Source organism: Haliotis rubra, unplaced genomic scaffold, assembly GCF_003918875.1.
Source record: "Haliotis rubra isolate DU_JTF1 unplaced genomic scaffold, ASM391887v1 Scf61, whole genome shotgun sequence".
NCBI classification, from domain to species: Eukaryota; Metazoa; Mollusca; class Gastropoda; order Lepetellida; family Haliotidae; genus Haliotis; species Haliotis rubra.
In genome coordinates this window covers 2,211,230-2,230,132 of record NW_025767313.1, presented here as the reverse complement: position 1 = coordinate 2,230,132, position 18,903 = coordinate 2,211,230, and the positions used below count along the sequence as shown (strand labels likewise).

The following is an 18,903-nucleotide window of genomic DNA, read 5'->3' as shown; positions in this document are numbered from 1 at the left end:
TCATTTAGAGGTTATGTGTTACACCCTAAAACTAGCGCTTACCGATATTCACCAGAACTATATTTATTATACATGTGTATTCAAAACAGACAAGGCTGAATTTATATGTACATATATCAGCAAAAGGGAACAAGTTGTATGAAAGGAAGGTGTGATATGTTTACGTTTTCATGCAATAGGTTGACGTAGAGCAGGTATTGTATATCATTGCTATGCTATAACCTTGGATAGTACCATATGCTCATACTACGAATGGTGACTTTTGAACTCTCAAGTGACAATTAATCTGTCATGCTATTGAAATTTTGAATGGCAAATATTGAACTGAGTTACAGCTTGATGTTGTAAACATCAATACAATGCAGCTTGACAGCAAAAAAACTTATTTCATTAAGTTGTGAAGTCCATCATAACATACCATGAAATATGTCATGTTTTACTATCTGCCTCTAAACTTTGAACGAATAACCTACATGCTTCCCGTCTTATCAACAACACAAGCATATCTTTACCACATGGTTTTTTCCCATAGCACAAATACACATTTGAATATTTAGTTTTCCTCTAACAATTACATGTCTGACTTTCCTGGTAAAACATTACCTGTTCTTTTCATATGACGTGCAATCTAGACCTGTCCATCAGAAATGTATTCCAGCCACAGTGGACACAAAGGGGAAGGCTGAGTCCAGGCAACCTCCGATTGACACTGTTTCCTCAGTAGTACTCTCTCTCATAAACTCCACACCATAACTGTCACTCCATTTTATGATATGATTGTCAATTAAATTGATATCCGACAGGTTACAGGACTCACTGTCACTTCACTGATCCTATTTTGCGAAAAACACCAAATTTCCAGGTTAGCTACGCCAGAAGTACTCCAGTCAAAGCGTTAGATAAGATATGATCCGCTTGCTTTCAAATCTCAAAACCAACCTAGCACGGTTGATTCTACACAAACAATTTGTGAAAAGTCAGCTCTCAAGGGCAAGGTAATCTTATCAAAGCAGTATTTATTTTTGAGGTCCACTCCTTGAACATGAACCACAGGCTTCCGATCTTTACTGGTGGACTGTATGTTCACCGATTGTTGTTGAAAAATAACACGGTATTGACATCCCTATCGACGTCAACTGCATCCTGAATCGTTTTGAGGTAGTTTTCGTTGATAGAAACAGTATCCACATATGTGGTAGGTAGCCAGATATATCTCAGGATGAGTGAATATATGCACGTCTGCAACAACACATGACATGCATACACAACAGAGACACTATCGGTATATATCAATCGTGTCAACACAACACTTTGTCCTGTATACCGTAATCATATAACAAATGGTAGGTTATACAGACACCTAGCTCCTCTGTAAACTAAAACACATTTGTCCAGTCAGTATTACCTGGTCATTCTGGCAGTTACATACAAATTACACAAGAACTTAAATCCACGTCTGCCATTACACATCAATGGAAGTATCTGACGTACAATACAAAAGCTGATGGCTGGAGGTATCCAGTGAATCGTATCCCAGTAGCAGACGACGAAACAGGTATCAGCTGCCTACACTGTCCCGGTATCAGGCCCCAGTGAACACAGCACACGTCCCACTCAGGCACAGAGCACACTACCCACCTGATCCATGGGTACATACAGTGTGTTGCCAGTAGCGGATGAGGGTAGATTCCAGGTAGGACTATATGCTTCCTGGTCAACACGTCAGCTGGGCAGTAGGCTACACACCTCTGGCCGGAACAGAGGTCCCAGTAAACAGCTGTACAGTGAGAACTGGTGTCGTGGGCAGACTGTCAACTGCTACCACATGTTACAAGGCTCTCACATGAGTGTATTTGCATAGGATATTTTACTGGTAGATTCTAGACAATGATCATATATACATCTGAGAGTATTGTGTAAATGCTGTAATCAATTGGGCCTGAGGTTAGTTATTACTGACAGTTCACAAAGCAGCATTGTATGTCTACTCAGTTAAAGCTGCAGTTATTAATTATATCCTTATCAGTTTCGCATGATTTAGATATTGCTGTTTGTGGATGACTATCTATATAACTAAGTGAACTATTTCTCAGACATCTGATCCCAAACTTTGTTAATGAAAAATATTTTTGGATGTGATCAAACATTGGGGTGTCATTCATCTGCGACAAGTCAAGAAACTGTTTAAGTTTGGAGGTTTGTCCTGGATAAATATTGGTCCACATTTCTTTCAATCCAAAATCTGGGTCAATATTCCTTACAATTCCCAGCAAATAAATTATAATATTTCACACCTCAACAACATATCGTGACGCAGTGAGCCTTTCAGTTTACTGGAACAAAATACCACCTTACTTTGTCACAGTCTTGATAAGGCTGCCATTTAAGCTTTAAATATTCATTAACACAAAGGACATAGGCTAAAGTAAAGATTTGGGAAACGAATAGAAAAAAATACAACCACAGAAGTACTTTGCCACTGATAAAGCACAGCTCTTGGTAGGTGCACACTTTGGCATAATTCAAGTAGAATTCCTGAACATTTCAACATGAATTGTATGTTAAGCTCTCAAATCCACTGAACTGACACAAATCAATAACCCTGTATACTTGACCTCATTTGATTATTATATACGGTCACATGATCAATGTTCAACGGAACATTTCTTTCAAGTTGATCAATTTCAGTAGAGTACAGAGAACCTGTTGCTTGCTGTTTCAATGTCTCTGTAGTTCACTGTCCAGAATCTCAGGATCCACCAGTACTGGAGTGACAGGATGATCATTCCACAACTTTAGAACAAGTTGAGACTCCCCTAAACACTCAAATCCCAGCAGCAACACCGCACAAATTCCACTTCTTCCTCCTAACATGCTAGGTACATTTCCATCACATCCAGATCATGGTGAGTTTCCCTCCCATGGCTGAGCAGACGTCAGGATAAACCTTGGTCATATCCATGGAGATGGACATACTACACTTCCAATAATCACTGTAACTCAGTCCTTAACAACACCTGTAGAGTCAGTTATCTCTTATTCACAAACAGATCTATTGACTAATCTATGCACATGTCAGTGAACAGCTCCTCCTGGGAAGGAAATATTCAATATTGGCAGTCAGACTGACTGATAGGCTTTGCAATATCACACAAAAGCTTGAATATGTGTGAAAACAAATTATATCTGCATAATCCAAATCTGTGGACACATTGATTCAGGCCCAGTGGTTAGTCAGTCATGGTGGTATTGACTAAAAGGGGAAGTTTTCTTGCTGATAGTTATGAAACTCTTTGCTTTTGTTGCTAACCTGTTTGTCAATTAACCATTTTCCACTTTTTTATAAATTCAATGTTGTGATTCTTTGGCTGAAGAAGATGCCTAAAAACATCTGATCCAATACTACATACAATTTCTTACAACCAACAGAAAATGCCAGAGTGTTTACACGTCTAAGCTCATTACTTTACAAGACAACTGATAATCAGTCACTCCAGCATCCCCTGGAAATCTGGCACAGCAGATTGTCCTGATCAATGCTATTGCATGTTTCCAGTCCACTGTTCAAGCTGAAGAATCATTTTTTTCCTTGTACCATGGAATCTAGATGCAGGGAAACATTCACAGTGATAGCTTTAACTCCTATACAACAAGACCTGATAATATTGGCTGCTTCTCTCATACACCAAGACTCAATGATACCAGCATGCTCCCTCTGTGAAAAGAGCACACATTCGCCGACCATGCATAAAGCTCTAGGCTTTATATTGGAGATGTCACTCATATTACTATTTCACACTACAGCCTACAGGGCTCAGCCTAAAAAAACAAGCCTGTTCCAGACCATAGACCATCTTTAATATTAAACCAGACGCTTGCAACTAGCCATAGACATGAGGGACATATGATTTTCCTCCCACAGCAGGCTCAATAAAGTCACTGGGGCATGAGACTGATTCTAAACCAAAATAAAAGGTGTTATCTCTTGATAAAGAAATTGAGGCCATGGCTACATACATCCAACTCGCTTGACCAGCTCTGAGGCGTCATTGTGTAAACTTTATCAAAATTCAGGTCATGACATACGAGGATTGAAAGTCTGCTTTTAGATTTACCAAATCAACACCCAGGCACAATTATAAGAAACTGCGGGTGATAAAATATCAGCTGACTACAAACCTTTCAGGACTCAGGTTCTAGCTTAACCCCACGACTTTAGGTTATAAATATATCAGACTGGTTTCTGTAATGTTTATTTTACAGAAACATGATAATATCCTGTATCCGACAGATGTTTACATTTGATCAAAACATTACGTCAATTAAGTCCTTAATGATGTGTTGACGAAGCCTCATGTTGGACAAGGGATAAGACAACTGCTCATAGCAGCAGAAACACATCATTAACAACATTCACACATAAAACTTGAAGTGTTACATGAGCAATTGGATCCTCTATCAACAAGCATAGGTCACAGGTAATCCCTTACAGAGGTCCCTGGAGAAAAAGGTTCCCTTGTCATCTGTCACATACACCATGGCTCATTACAGATTTCATTTCACAGCCCATAATTCATATGCTTTAATGACATCCAATATGAAAAGGGTTGTCTGTGTCCACCGAGGTCTTGATAGTCCCAGCTTACTTTCTCATGGGGACTTACAAAAGAATTAAGGTTTATATTCAATCTATAGAGCAGGTTCAGTGACTTATCAAATTGTCCTCCAGCAGGTTGTTCCAGCATAGAACACTGGCAACACAACATGTCTTCACCCCCTGGACAGTTCACGCCATGTAGACAACACTAATGAAATTATCCATTAGGAGGCAGAGGTCAGCAGGAGCTTTGAATCTGTAAGGACCTTTTTTATTCAAGTATGTAATGGCTTAAACAAAATTTCCAAGGCCTTTCTACTGTTTGACTTCTACTTACTTATTTCCATCACATACCAGTTCTACTCAACGTTTACTTTATTCTGATACTGCAGCATACATGATAGTGTTGGTCAGTATGAAAACTCACTTCTAATGTTACCATCAATAGTGCTTATGTGTTTACTTTGTCCATCAGTTCAAAAGCGCAAACTTGCAGAATTTCCTATGTTTAAATAAGATGTATCACGACCATGGTTGCCAAGGGAAATGATGAGACGCATTCATGAATTCCAGATACAAGAACTGTCCTGTGATATAGTCTCTATTTAGACAAACAAAAAACAAAACAAACATCATCAAAGAATACACATTTCAACTGTAGGAAACACAACAGATTCAACCTTAAATCACAAAGAAGTAAAGATTACGTTAGAATTTTGTAATCCCAGCAACCCAAACTTGGTATCTACAATTCAGAATGATTTTTATTGTGAAAACTAAATCAGTTTTCCATTTACAAAGATTACAGACAAAGTGAGGGCTCAGTTGTCCAAATTTAGCAGCAGTTAGCACCCTATCAAGAACATAGAACGTGAAAGTGTGAAACTTTCACCCTGGTTCAAGATAACCCAGTTACACTACATGAGTCACTGGTGAGAAAAACGCCAGATTATAGATACTGAAGCTTTGGACTACAGGTGCTAAGGTCAAGAGACAACACTCCACATTTGTATGTGTTCTTTACAAATCATATTTGATATACCGTATTCACATAGTGCAAGTAACACTGTATTCCAAACATGGAATGTACCAAACTGAAATACCTTATGCCCTGTATGACAAGTCATTTAGTTTCATTTCAGTTATGTTGTATAAAATTACAGCTGACTGCACAATCTACCAGTATCCATTGAACATCCTTCCTTCAACAGTTAGTACTGAAATATTACTGTTAACTCAACCACAATCTGACATTCTGATTGGCTGAACATATTTATGACAAATCTCACCTCTAGTTATTAGTCCAGACTCATGTTTATTATCTACCCACGAGAATTTCATGTCTCTTATTAGAAACATCTGTTATTTGCTAATGTAGGGTTTAGTGTAGTGTAAAGCACATGGTTAATGGGAAGGGGTGAAAAGTCAGCCTATAAAAGATGCATCTATATACCCAGAAACCTGATTTCATCCATTTTAAGGGGAAATGGGCTATGGCTAATTTGCAGATAGAGCAAGTTTGATTCAAGTGGTTTAAAGACCTTGTATCACTCACACAATCCCATCTTCGCAGTTGTTACATGGAGAATACAGTGAACGACGTAGACAATACCTACTGTGATGATGGCATAATCTAAAGATTATGAAAAAGCTTTTAACAATACGGAGTTGCGTTGGTTTACTAGGATCATTCTACTGTAACAGGCAGGTAGTTGGGTACCCCTGAGTCAGTCTCAATTTACCTTCATTGGCTTCCTTAATACTATTGCGTAACTCAGTCAAGTAGTTTATGATAGCCTCAATTACACGCGATGTATCAGATTCACAGAGGGCGCTAGCGTCACTGTCTAGATAAAAGCAGGAAAGCTACTGTCACCAGCCTAAGAATGGCACAGGAACACTGAACACTGTATGGTCCTATACACCACTTATGTTGTCAACTACGGTAGGTTATCCAAGAGCAAAGTGGGAGGATTGGTAGAGGAAGATCAAAGCAAAATTCTAATATTCATTTTAGCTGACTGTCATTTAGTATGTACATGACAAAAGTTCTATGTCGTTTATTGCATGGATTCCACTTTCAAGTACAGCAAGGGCAATCATGTAATGAAAATAAATACCTGAGAGTTATATGAATTGCTCTGGCAGAAGGTCAAGAAACCTTTTGAGACTAGCCACTTATCCAAATAATTTGAGTAGCAGTATTATACATTTCCCCTGTTACAAGAAGGTTCTTTCTAACCATAGGTATTCTGGTGGGGAGGAGCACTAAGCAGGAAGTATGCCTATTGTTCAGACAATTCTCCACTTACAGTATTGCCGCTGACTCTACAGCACTATATGTCTGCTGTACAAGACATATTGCCCAATCATGTTTAACAGTGTGGACCAAATGTTTTCAGAAAGGCTGAAACTGAATTTAAATACCTTTCAATTAATCAGTATGAGCAATTATTTTTACAAATGTGTTTTTTGGAAAGGCTTGAAAAATTTCATATTAGGAAAGTCAATATTCATCTATCTGGAAACCGTTTCTGATGCACTACATTCACATTCTTGAAATATTCTACTGGTGATATCACCCCGAATCATCCACAATATCACCCCGAATCATCATGCTACGGGACTGAACTGCACGTGCAAACACATGCATACTGGCAGCTGTGCCCCACATGACCTCCGATGATACACGTTCACTTGCATGACAGATGATGGATAAGGATGTTTGGATGAGCAACAAAGTTGTGTTTTTTGTGTGTAAACCCTGATTATATAACATGCGTCCTTCATTGAAAGCTGATACATGTTAAGACAAGAACGTCCTGAATTAAGCCATAGCCTGGTTAGGTAAACTCTGACAACAGCAGGGTGCCTTCATCATACAGCTAGCAGACGCCTGTTGAAAAACATGCCGAGATATACATATCTGAGAAAAATAATAATAATTGGCATAAGTCTACAATGAAAAAAGGATTAAATAAGGACTATTTTAGTTAATTCACAAGATTCCAAAGCAAACAGTTTTCATAGAATCATATTTTTTAGTTCTTCATTCCAAAGATTATCTTCATTGATTTTAAGAATTAGGCTTTATTAATTATGATTTACGTAACAGTGGATCATTAATGAACCATGTCCTCACACTGCTGTCTTGCTATCAAACTATATGTGTTCAGGAAGTACATTCTCTGTCACATTCATAATATATCTTTAAGGAGAGAGAACTACACTTAAACAATTTGTGCATGTTAATAAGCCACAAATAGACCATTAACAGCTGACTGATGCAACAAGAAGATTTATCTCTGGTGTAATAATTCTTACCCCATTGAGCTAAAAACCTTGCTAAATGCAATAATTCTATTGTTTTTATTTAAAACCTGCATTGCTGAGCACTGTATCAAATCATTTTGGTATTCACTCAGTATGACAACCTACACAGCCTTGAGGTCACTGCTGCTCGAAACTGCCAATAACTTCAATCCAGGATAGGAAATTTAGGTTCAGTAACAGCTGTCATCCTAGCATACAAAACTCCCTTGTTTATTTGTCACGACATGGTATTGATTTTTGTCACACTAGTTCATAATCGTGTCTGCCTCATAATGAACAGGTGCTCACATCAAATGGGTCCCTTCCACTATAACATTGTCTTACACGTCATGTAAACAAAATTGTTTATTCTGTCCAGTGACAAGGTCCTCCAGCTAAAATGTAATGTTTACCCTGATATTTTCTGTATAGTAATAGTCATTCAGAAGGTGTGTAATCTGTGAAGGTTATGTACGTTTGCAAGTCTAGATCCGGGAGTCAATGAACCTGTTTGTCCTTGAGTCTGTGGCCAGCAGGATCAGCAGACGGCAAGTAATTACTGGAACTGGAATTATCCACCTGAAGAAGGGGCAAGAACTAGCCCAGAAATGTTGTGAAAAATAAATCAAGAAGTAGTTATCCATAAGATTTGTCTTGTATTACTGGAACTCAGTGGACTGGTGGTCATTTGATCATAGGAAACATTGTTGGCTCAATGGCTAGGGACCATAAAGATATATGCAGTTCTAATACAAGGCAACACATTATTCCTTTATTTAAATTTACGCGATTACCACCAACAGGCCAGTATCAATGCAAATTTATTACCAGTTAGACCAACAACACTATTGGGAGGCAGAGTTCTGTAAATCATACAAGAAACAGTATGGCCCAAGCAGAGTGACCATACTATATCAGAGGCCCAGATAAGCTGCGTATCCGGGTAAAATATGCATAGAAAATTTCCAATTACGCATTGAAAAAATAATTGTTGCGTACCAATTACGCATTTAAAATGTTAGATACGCATCAAGTTTAAAACAAATGCGTACGGAATATATTTATAAAAATCGCTTGCGTAATGAAAAAGACATTGATTGCTATCAAGTTGTACTGTTAGTATAGGACAAGTGTTGTACTGTCAGTATAGGATGAGTGATTTTTTAAAATCATTTCCATTATATTTAAGTTGGTTTTGATTAGGTATGACATAAGGCAGAACATACCTGCTTAGTAAACTTACTCAATGACATATACTTAGGTGAGTAAAATGACTGAAATACGCACATATTTGAAAGCAGTGGGTAACGGAAAATGAAATACCCACTCAACATTCATAATACCCACTCCAAAAAAATACAGTGGGTACAGTACCCACATGAGCTAAATCTTATCTGGAGTTCTGCTATATCATAGAGCTGACAACAGTTGCATGTTTCAGATGACATTTTAAGTAGACAGTGATCAAGTAAACGAGATTCACTGAATGAAATCATGCATACTTGGAAAGGATACACACGACAATCTCAACACAAGAATTTGAACCAAGTCAACTTGTTATTTTATGTGGTGTCACTAGAGAATAAGGATTTTTCAGACTCTTTTTAATCTGTTGTAGATAGTCAAGCCTACTGATTGAGTGCTTGTGTGACTATGAGTTTGGTTATCTGTGGAGTTTTTGTGTCTCAGTAGGTCGGTAGCCGGCAAGGCTTCATTTACGCTTATAGAGATATTTTCTTAATATAGGGTCAAAACTGAACTGTGACTAAACACTGTCAAAGGAATGAGTAATAGCATGTATACTAAGACAAGCAAGGATACTACTACAAAAACATGAGAGGCTTTATCCCACGACTATAAATTTATGGTGTATTTCCTGTTAGTATGTGAATGAAAAACGTCCTTGAAGAAATGTGTTTGGTAGTAGCATTGCTTACCGGTATATTAAAAGCATTGCAAAATGAGTTAGTCATGTGTTGCAATATGTTTCCTGTTATATTGGCTTTATATAATTTACAATGTGTAAATGCTAAGCATGTATCAAGATGGTCACCGGGTTGTCACCTCTGTACTCTTCCTTTGGACCTGTCGATGATCAGTTGAACTGGAGGTGTTCCATCAGCAACTTGTCTGATACATCCACTGCATGTTTGGCCACTGCTGTCACAGGGCTGTACAGGACTGACACAAACAACCACCAGGCCAGCATGTCTTTATTGTAGCAAACAAGCATCCATCACAAGTAAACAGCAAACAGTATATCTCAGTACCAAGCAGTATGGAATGTTGTAAAACAAGACTCATATATACACCTTCGGACTTCTAACTATGCTGAAGAATGGCCGTGACATTCAGGATGAGGACCCACATCATGCATGCTTTGGTGGTTACACAAGTCTCCTCTTACTTCAGAACTGCCATAAAACATCATTTTACATCTGATGACAAAACGCTCATCATATCTTGTCACATTTATATCAATAACTGTCCTATTTCTACATAACTGTCACACATTTAACTTCACATTTATTACCAATGCCATAAGCATAATTCATCCATCAAAGTGTAGTTAAATGTCTGTGTTTTAAGTCTGAGGCTTCAAGAAGTTCTAGTGTAACAGATGTTGATATCCATTGTCACGATTACCTTACAGTATTGCCCTAAACTAGCCAGATTCCCTTTACCTTTACAACAGTAAACAGAGAACACATTGTACACATATTGAATTTGCTCATCTTCTGAAATGATCCCACGGAAGTAAGTAAAATGAAGAAGAACACACTACTTTCAACAGAAAGAATTCTTATCGAAAGTACAGTTAGGCCTAAAAAAAAAAAGCTTGTGGTTCCGATTTCCCGACCGACCCTAAATATTCCCGCTGAGCCTAACAATTTTACTCACCACATAATAAATTAAATTTATTTTCTGACACATGAGTAATGTAAAAATATTTTGCAAAAACACCCAAAACCCTACCTACCTACACTAGTTCTGAAATGTAGGAAATCGGAACCACAACATTTATTTTTTTGGGCCTTATCTCTTTTGGCAGTCACTACACAGATACCCTGAAAATACAGTTTATTAGGTTTAGATTCATGTAAGTCTCTGCAGCTAATTCCATATAAGTCTGAAATATTTTTGCTTCCTACATCTAATCATTTAAGTAAGGAACTGTAAAACAACAGACATAATTATTCTGCTGCAATTGAATAAGAGTCCTTATACTTCAGTCTCTGGGGGTGCAAGGACAAAACTAAATATGACATTTCTAAACAGCATACAAGCAAACTAGGGAAGAGAAAAACGAGCTTACTTGTGTATAAAAATGTCATAAAGCCATAAACCATCCAGCATGAATGCTCCCTAAATAGTTTTCCATACTTAAGGAGACTGACAAGTTTTTCAGATACACAAAATGTAGCAGAGAGCCGTGACATACACAACTTCATGATAGTCTTGAGTAGACAAGAACAGAACCACAGGAGGCTTTTGGTGTTGTGTATAAACTTGTTAGCTAACATTGCTGAGGAGAGTTATTCATGAACTATACACAGTCTGTATAGACAAAGCTTAAAGTACATACACAATGTCACATGACAAAGGTGAGTGAATGGGGCTTTAGGATGTTCATTGCAACATTCCAAATGTATCACAGCAGAGGACACAGCAAATGAGCATCAGACATTGTACAGAAGTGGGAATCAAACCCAGGCATGTTGTGTAACAAGCAAACGCTGTAATAACTGAGCTACTCCCTTATCACAAGTTACATAAGAGGGTAGCCCAGTAGATCAGTCTCTTTATATTACAATGGCCATTCAGCAGCTGTATTATTCTAAATGTGGTACACTCTGTGTGAAGCATAGTCACAACTACTATGTCCAATTCCACTGTAATATAAAGCACTTCTAAGTGCTAACTGGGTGGAACAACTGGCCTGATAGAGGACTCAGATTTTAATGAAAACAGCACTTGGAATTTGCAGTCGACTTTTTTTTGTTGATATGACTGGCTGATCTATCTATCTATCTATCTATCTATCTATCTATATATATATGAATTCCTGCTGAATCATTTCAGTGTTGGACATTGTGGGTTTCTCAATACTTAAGAGCAACAAATGAGAGAGCAGACAGAAAGAAGGTCTCCATTTCTGGCACAGAAAATACACCATTACATATTGGACACATAGATTTGCACAAAGCGTCTGAATGCAATTTGTGTGTCAAGCTACAACTATTCTGAATACATCAAATGATTTTATCATTAAACTGCAGAATCATTAGATCATTGATGCAGGAAGTTATGCTGATGAACACCTCACCTTTTCTTTTCAAAACCAGACCTACGAAAACACATACATCAAGCATTTGCCATTTTTAAGCATTTTTAAAGATAATAATGTTCAATATCAAAAGGCTATGGGTCCTTATTGTTCTTATGAACCAAACGTTACAGTCATTGTTCTCCAACACAGTTGTGCACAGTCAGTGGTGCGCGTGAGTAACTTGCTTGCAGTACAACCTTGAAAGATTTAACACGCAGCATATCTGCAATGAATAGGCTGGAGTACTGCTCCACCAAATATGCCTGGACGCCTCCTAGAGGAATGATGGCCAGTGACAAGACACATAGATCCTGCTGAACTGAGAGAGGACAAATCCTTTTCATGGCCCAATGTCACCACAAGAATGAAGGATGTGTTATATAAGGGCTGTTTTGGTTTCTTTGGGGCTATTCTGGACCATTAAAAGACTGAATCTTTGATAGGACATGAGACTATTTATCGATAACAAGTACTTTATTGTTTGAAACAATGTTTCAGAGCTACATCTTATCCTTTATTTAGTGAATACTAATTAAAAGTATTGGGTTTTATACATGCACATTGAGTTTCATCTACAAGTTTTGTACATTAATCCTGACCTTATGTAAATAGCATTAATGGAAGATAACTCAACAACTCACTCAGTAGTGACTGGTGAAGGGCAGAAGAGTTACTAGCCTGAACCACACAGCCTGGTGACTGATGTTATGAGCATCATCCAACAACATCCAGGTATTATGACATGCAATCAGTCAAGTCACCTGGCCTACAATGTCCCTAGTATGACGGACATAACCTATTGTGACCCGGAGATTCCTCTGGACAGTCATAATAGGAGGCAGTGATAACCAGATGATGGTGTGTAGATACTTGTATGTCTGTAAGCCATTTCAATGTGTGAGGTTTGCCTATATTAACACTCCAATACAATCAAGATGTTTAGTCATGCCCATGAGAAACTAATATCTCAACCTGTCACTCGTGGGCCTTTTGTCAAGATGAGCACAATATACATCTGATAAAGACCCCCATAGACATCCAGCAGTGGCCAGCTATCATCTGACACGTAAACATGCTGTGATATCATTACCCACTACACTATGGGAGATTGCATCTTGAGGGGTGGTGGCCCCACTACACTATGGGAGATTGCATCTTGAGGGGTGGTGGCCCCACTACACTATGGGAGATTGCATCTTGAGGGGTGGTGGCCCCACTACACTATGGGAGATTGCATCTTGAGGGGTGGTGGCCCCACTACACTATGGGAGATTGCATCTTGAGGGGTGGTGGCCCCACTACACTATGGGGAGATTGCATCTTGAGGGGTGGTGGCCCCACTACACTATGGGAGATTGCATCTTGAGGGGTGGTGGCCCCACTGGTGGCCCTTGAGGGGTGGTGGCCCAACTACACTATGGGAGATTGCATCTTGAGGGGTGGTGGCCCCACTACACTATGGGAGATTGCATCTTGAGGGGTGGTGGCCCAACTACACTATGGGAGATTGCATCTTGAGGGGTGGTGGCCCCACTACACTATGGGAGATTGCATCTTGAGGGGTGGTGGCCCCACTACACTATGGGAGATTGCATCTTGAGGGGTGGTGGCGTAGCCCAGTGACGACTACAGCACTGGACTATAATGCTCCAGGCCCAAGTTTTCTCCCCCACCTGGGTACAATGTGTAAAGCACTTTTCCATGACAATGACTGCTAAAAGCAGGTTAAAACAAAACTCAATCATTTAATTTAACCCAGTAAATAGTAGGCAAATATAATTAAAAGTATAGTCATCTAGCAGGACATAAAAGTTCTTTGTTAGTGACTTGACTAGAATCATGCTTTTCTCCAACCAGATTTGTTTAGCTCTGATATAAGTTCAATGGAGGCTGAGTTCTTCCCCCCATGACACCTGTACCATCTTCCTTGAGGACGGGTTAACCAGTATTATCACCTTCATCAACCAGTTTATTCCTTGGTAACAATAAACTTGCCATATCTTCAATATGACTGTTACACTGAAATGATGATCTAAGTTCCGTTATACTTATACACAACCATGTACATATGAGCCATCCTATATAATGAAATGTTTGTAGACTGCACCAGCAGCCTTCTGTATGTGACAGAGTAATTACAAGAAGCTCAGTCTATTTAGCTGAGCAGTGGAACACTAAACCTCTCAACTGAGCATGTGTCTGGCAGATGCTCTTTACATAAAACATGAAATGGAAAGTGTGAAAGGCAACATCCAAACAAGCAAAACCTCCACGTTCATGTGGTGTTTTATTGCCAACAGTGTTGTGCATGGGTTGATGGCTACAATGATTTGTTCATATACATCTCATTAAATGTGAACAAGGGCAAACTTGCATAAGAAGGTATTGTCTCCGTATCGCTGCTGTCCACAATGCATCTACCGCATATCTTGGATCTGCATCAGTAACAATGAAGAAATACTCAGATGATAACCGGAGTTCATGAAACACAAGTAAAACCAGGTACATTGAAAGAGTTGAAACAACTTTTATGGTTATTCCTGTACCTGAATTCCTTCCAAGTAGCTTTCTGTTACAGGTGAGGAAAGATCCAGCCCATGATAGCACTCACACCCCCTGTTCTCTACCTGCTGTCAAGTCACCACAAAGTCACACTATACTTGACTGACCACTTCTAATTACTACTGTCATTATGTCTACAGAATGACATTTTGATATCATTGAACTAACAGGTTTGAAAGCCACAGATAAATCCCAGTCCTTGTGTATGGGGTCTCCATAGATGCAAACCAGTTCCTCTGTCTAGGGTCACTGTATAGATACAGAATAGTCTATTAGTCTGCTTGTCAATAAAGCATGTCCCCCCTTGTATTCCAAGACAGTGGTAGTAGTCAGGGTGTAACAATGACCTACAAACTAGAGGACACCCACCTACTGATTTTAAGGGCCCTTACAGGAAATAACATGGTCCTGTAAAGTAATGAAATCATGGTAGTGATCCATAATATTAAGTAATTTATCTCTTATAGGGACCTTATATTTCTTGTCAAGATTTTGATACAATGAATATTATTATGAAATCCCCAAGTCAGAATATATACATGTTCTTGCTTCCTTGTGGTATGTTTGTGCAGACTGGACTTACATTTCTTAGTTGCATACAACCTGAGTAAACATTCAGTCGATGGAGGACACAGTATGGTGGACACAGTCTATATTCTGTTCATTAGTAAAATGTAACAATATCATCTTGAATGTAGCCATCAAAACCTTGGATATGCCAAACTTCCCTTAGGACTGGTGGTTTGTTGTCAAGAAAAACATACATACAGTCAAACCTCGCTTGAGGTTGAGTTTTAAGTAACTGGTATTAAATGCCGTGAATTTTCCATCTGGTGAAATCCTGGATTACCCGAGCAAAGGTATCATTCCATATTCCAGAAAAGGAACCCTACTGTATAACTCATATGTATCATGTATTACCATGAAACATTTGCACCTCATTGTACAGCTTAGCATAGTTCTATATAACACCGGATAGGTAGATTTATTACATATATTCTGTTTATAACCCAGGATTGCTCTAATCACATATATAACACAGCAAAAGTACCATCACATATATGCACACCCACACCATCCTCTATATAACCCAGCAAAACTACCAAGCTGTAACCCTAGTAAAGGTACTAGTATGTACTGACTGAAACATTGGTACCATGCATAACACACATTTTTCAAGTCAGATCATACCTAGTGTACACTACTACACCCAATCATGTTTCCATGCCATAGTAAAATAGTACAAATTGTAGATAATACAAATAGTATATAGATGTTAAGTGTGTTACCAACAGAATGCCTCAGTGTACAACAAACAGAGAGAAAAAGAGTGATGTCAATCCTATGTACAACAGAGACAACAGTTGCAAACTCAGAGTTAAAGAAGCACACATAAAATCCCCTAAAGTCAGCCAGTGAATCTAGCGCGTTCTTGACTATAATGCTCAGATGCTTTGACAACATGCTGGCGCCCTCCCTCTTGCTCTGCATGCAGAGTTAGTTTGTTGTGGGTTCAGAGCTGGCTGTGTTAGTGCCCTGAAGAAACAAACATGCACTTGCTTATTGTAACTTGTTAGTAGGTTCTTCTGGGGGTCAAGATGGACATATAGCTGAGTGCAGCGTGATATGAATATTAGTTTGAAAAAAGTGTTTAGTCCTGTTAATAAAGTGAAGAAACTTTCACTGCTTGTAAATTACATCAAAATGACCTCGGTCTTTTTTTAAAAGAATAGTTCTAAAATGTACACAAGGTAACTGGAAACAAACATATTTTCTCTGGCCAAAATTAGAAGTTACGTTTGTTAATTTCGAGAACTTTTATGAGGAAATGTTCTCAGGGGAGTGGTGTATTTATTAGCCTGATGTTATTCTATCTATATCATTTATTGCACATCAAACCACACTCAAGGAATAGAACCTTCACAATAAAAACATCATTTATCAAAGATAATAATTTTAAAATAATACTCAAAATTTACAAAAGTTAATAAACAGTTAATCATATTAAACTGCAGAAAAGCAAACAATTAATCTGAGTAACAACACAATACAAAAATAGATGTACAGTAATGTATAATGTGAAAATGCAAAACAAAACATGAACACAAGACAAATTTGTAAAGTAACAAAAGATGCAATGGAAGAAGGATATAATAAGACACCAACTGAAACATCCAATCTGCAGACCCTATTTCCCACATGAGCAATGATGTAAACAGACAGCCAGCCACTGTATGCAAACACATGACCATATGACCTGTGATGATCACATGGGCTTGTTCATTAAGTCAGTTTCAAGGTGATATTGATCACCTGCTGACAGCTATATACATGAGTCATACTGAGATGCTGCGCAATGTACAAGCCATGCCATGCTATTGACAGTAGAATGCCACCAAAATCTACCTACACCGACACACATGCTGCAGGTACAGGTGTATAACAGCCTCATCATCAGAAAGGTGAAAGTCCTTATCTAATATGGATGCACCTTTTACCAATGACTTTTTGTTTACTTTATTTAAGCCAGACCAATTTTATTTTTTGTTTTCCGGATTTTTGTCCTCAGAAAACCTAAAAGGCAGGAGAGAAAAAAAAAAAATAAAAAAATCACTAGTCAAAATAATTTTCCTTTTAAATACTAAAAGTATTTTATTTTTCTCAATTTATGAAGTTTATATTGGGCAAAAAGCAATGAAACCTTCTTTTTTTTAAAGTTTACATTTTTGCCAATAAAAACATGAGGACTTTATTTTGTAGCGGTGAATTTATAAAAAAAATTCTTATTCTTGAAAAAATATGACCGGCTGATCTGTAAAACAAGAAATAAAATTGGTCTGGCCTTACCAGGAATATCTTGAGGTGAAAACAACATGAAACTCTGTAATGTTAGATATAAAGGGACTCAAAGGGGACTTGGGGGTCTGCTAATAGTATTTGATCCATCGTCCCCTAAGTCTAATGAACTTTTTTAACATCAGGGCTATGACAAAGGCCTTTGCCTTTCGAGCTTAATTTCAAACATTGCTAACTGGAATATGTTTTCTCTCTGATATTTGTTACATCAATGGTCAATTTCTATATACTAGAAATAAATACCTTGAAAAAACAAATATTCCTACCAGAATCCCATGAAATAATACCAGCACGTTGAATGGTTCAGTGATTATTACTCAAGGTCAGTGCACACAGATAATGTTTGAAATATATATAACATGTGAACATTCATGACTGGCCAAATCATGTTAGAGGTTATGGGCTGTCCTGGGCATATTCTCCCAAACAGTAACAAGGAAGACGCTAAAACGTTTGTAGTAACATTTAAAGTGCAGTAGGTGCATTAGAGTTTAGGGTTGCAGCTCAGACAACAGTAACATCACAGCTTGAAGACACCAGAAGATATTTCATAGAATGAATATAACAGATGTTAAAAAAGGTAAAATGCAACATAGACTTACTACAAGTGTGAATATGGTTTTACATACTTTTAGCAATATTCCAGCAACATAACAGTGGGGGACACCAGAAATAGGCTTCACACATTGTACCCATGTGGGGAATCGAACCTGGGTCTTCGGCGTGAGTGACCACTTTAACCACTAGGCTACACCATCGCCTCGTCTCTACATAGTTATTTCCCCTTCACAGAGGCTGACATATGAATACCTATGTCCAGCTATCTTCAACATATTGTCCATGTTTGATATATCAGTGCTAAGAAGACACTTATGTTGAAACGGAAATAAATTAACACAGACTCAGAGACATGTCTAGGTCTTCAGCAGTTGTAGGATTCTTTAGTTTAAACATATTTTATTCACAATGTGAAAAGGAATCGGGGACAAGTTCTTTCAACTTATTAAACCTCTCTCCGAAGATATTTACAATAACTAATTACATCACAAGCAATTATTAGAAACAGAGACAGAGAAAGACCGAAAGATAACAGGGGGAAATGCTATAATACAAAAGGTGTATAGAGAGAAGACTACTGGAATCGTTTAGATTTGCATATATATTGATGTACATTTTTGAATATAATTTCATTTTTATGATTTGTCAGATCTGCAATGCTGTTTAAAATAACAGATAATGTAATCAC

General features: G+C 38.0%; 1 protein-coding gene across 3 annotated transcripts in view; it reads right to left on the bottom strand.

Annotated features, from left to right (window-relative positions):
- Nucleotides 1-18,903, bottom strand: part of LOC124255807 (death-associated protein kinase 1-like) — a 149,178-nt gene that overhangs the window by 62,214 nt on the left and 68,061 nt on the right. The window contains exon 1 of one of the 3 annotated variants that reach the window (XM_046689741.1): nucleotides 604-1,757. The exons of the other annotated variants lie outside the window; for them this stretch is intronic. The gene's annotated coding sequence lies outside the window, so the exon portion shown is untranslated. Of the gene's footprint in view, nucleotides 1-603; nucleotides 1,758-18,903 lie in introns of those variants that run through there. 3 annotated transcript variants of the gene reach the window in all.